Genomic DNA, 2,904 nt, shown 5'->3' on the forward strand with positions numbered 1-2,904 from the left:
TTAAACAAGTTTTTTTTTTTTGCTTTTGATTTTTAAAAATAATTTGTTTATAAAACATTAAAAAAATTAATATTTAACTTAAAACAATTTTTAAAATCAAGCATAAAAAATATAAGAAAATGGGTCCTTAACTAACAATAAAGAGCATGATAATATATATATACATATATATATATAGAAACTCCTTAGATGTATCTGTTTTAAATGTGGCAAAGTTGGCCATTATAAAAAAGATTGTAGAGTTAAGCAAAAGATTAATAACTTAAGTGTCTCAGATGACTTAAAAAATATGCTTTGTAAGGTAATGTTGAACTCCACAGATTCTGAATCAAGGACTGATTCTGATAATGAAGATGACATTAATCAACTAGACAGTAGTGGTTTTAAAAGTCCTTCCCAAAGATGGAAAGGCTGCTGATTTGTCTGTAATGATAATATAGTCCCACTGGACTATCCAAGCAAGGCCAAAATTGCTGAAAAAGAATAGTAAAGGGGGAAAAGCTGAAAGTTCTCTGGGATATCAATAAGTTTCTTTTTAAAGTATGTATTTAAAAAAAAAAAAAAACAAATGTAATGGTTGGCAATAGCATACTAGAAGAATGAGGATTACTGTCAGCCCCTTGACATGATGACGAGAAAATTGGCCTCATTGGTAGGCCTTACACCCATGAGGATCTTTGGTAGAGAGTAGGAAAAGCCCGGAGGTTATATGGTTCAAGTCCTAAGAAGCAAAATAAGGAGACTGGCATAGGCCGCGTGCACACCAAATGCACACTAGGTGAAGGTTGTGCTCACCAGACGCACACCAAATGTAGGCTACGTGCGCACTAGGCATGCATCAAACAGGCACTACGCACCCATGCATGCATCAATCCCACGCCTGTGCGCGCACTAGCCGCACCCGCATGCACACTTAGCACATATCCTACACACTTGGGACTATGGTGATGGTGCAAATGGAGGGTGAGGTTTCTTATGGAATATAATTATTATTTATTTAAATATTTCATTATGTCTCCTCAAGGGGGTCTGATGCCTCCTCCAAACATCTTGATAATGGCCCGTAATACTCTTTAAGGGGCAATAGGTGACTCAAGTGGTCACCAAGGCCAAGCCTTGACCACATCAAGGAGGCCTCAAGAAGGCCCCATGGGATGACCAGGACGCACAGATGACACACTAGCACACACACATGGGCTTCATAACATGTGTGGCATGCACCCCGTGGCTGTAAACAACACGGGGCCAGTGCGGCCTAAAGACTTGTGCACTGAGCCAGTTGGAGAAGCCATGGGTGCAATTCCACGGCTCGATGAGACACTAGACATGCAATCAACTCAAACTCGTGACACGTGTATGGAATAGGGGCGTAATGCCCTATGCACAAGGATGGAATAGCCATGGGCGCAATGCCATGGCTCGATGCTACGGATCGGTGGCTAGATAGGGAGGTTTGAGGCAACAAACAAGATTGGTGGTGCATGGCATGGGCAAGGTAATAGTGGGCCTTAACTAATAGAGAGAACTTGACACATGCCCTAGGCCATGAGCACCTTGACATGGAACGGGCTCACACATCAATGTGAAAAAGGCACACTAATGCACTAGATGCACCTAATCAGTTAGTTAATGCACGTTGCTAGTTTAGAGAGCCTTAGTAAGAGACACCTTGATGGGCACTCGTTCACAGGAGGCACTTTACAGGAAAGAGGCACCTTATTAGGGGGACTCATCAACAGTTGTGTGAGAAATGGCTTGAAAAACCAAAGCTAACTAATGGCAGCAAGTTGATCAATGCAACACATGAGATGACAACAGATAGACTCAGCAACAGAGAACTGATAGGTAGCTAAGAAGCAAGCAATTAGTGTGAATGGACACCTCGGTTCAAAAGGGTGTCTCTAGCTAGGTGGTTATAGGTGGTTACATAACCATTAGGGGGTTCCCCTGGTTTGAAATTTGAAAGGAAACTACAAGCTAGATGTTATAAAAACCATCCTGCATCTTAGAGATAAGGTGTGAGAAAGTTATTGAATGCTTAGGGTGTAAAGCATTGCAATCCTTTGACTCTTGTAAAGTGTTAAGACATTTTGAAAAAGTTCTATATCTTATAGTTGATTGGAATAATACAAATTAGGAAGCATTCTTGTAGTTACTTTGGCATAATTACTTTACTTTTTATAAGGGTTAAGGGAAAGGTTGGCTAAGAAAGAGTTCTTAGCACTACACACTCAGAGAAAAATTTACAGTGATTTTCAAGAGTGTGACAAGTGGTATTAGAGAGCAACCAGAAGAGGACTAATGGTAGTGCAACGGAAGCCCTGCTGAAAAGGATTGCTTGAATTGAGGAAATGTTGGGAGAATGGCAAAGTGAGGATGACACTATGGCTTTGTGGGTAGAGCACACTGTGGGAGAGATTCAAGTGTAAAGGAGTTTGCTGGAATCACATGACCAATTCTTTTAGGAGAAGGTTGTTGGTTTGAAGGTAGATATCCAGTCTTTGATGGATGAATTCAAATGCACCCTACATTCAAATGGAGAAGACATTATAGTCCTCAAGAAGGCGATATTGCAGGAATCCTTCTTAGGCTCTGAAGCCCCTCCCAAAATCCGAGTCCCAAAGCCTAAGGGCTTTACTGGTAATAGGAATGCAAAAAAGTTGAAGAATTTCTTATAGGACATGGAGTAGTTTTTCAAGGTTGCTCATGTTTCCAATGGTGAGAAGGTTTCCATTACCAATATATATCTGACTGGTGATGCGAAATTATGGTGGCAAACTAGGGTCGAGGATGATGCAGAGTCTAAAAAGCCCTAGATCACCACTTGGGAGACTTTGAAGAAGGAATTGAAATACCAATTCCTTCCCACCAACACTGCTCGAGTGGCCAAGGAATCGTTGAAAA

This window comes from Vitis riparia, chromosome 17, assembly GCF_004353265.1.
Source record: "Vitis riparia cultivar Riparia Gloire de Montpellier isolate 1030 chromosome 17, EGFV_Vit.rip_1.0, whole genome shotgun sequence".
NCBI lineage: Eukaryota > Viridiplantae > Streptophyta > Magnoliopsida > Vitales > Vitaceae > Vitis > Vitis riparia.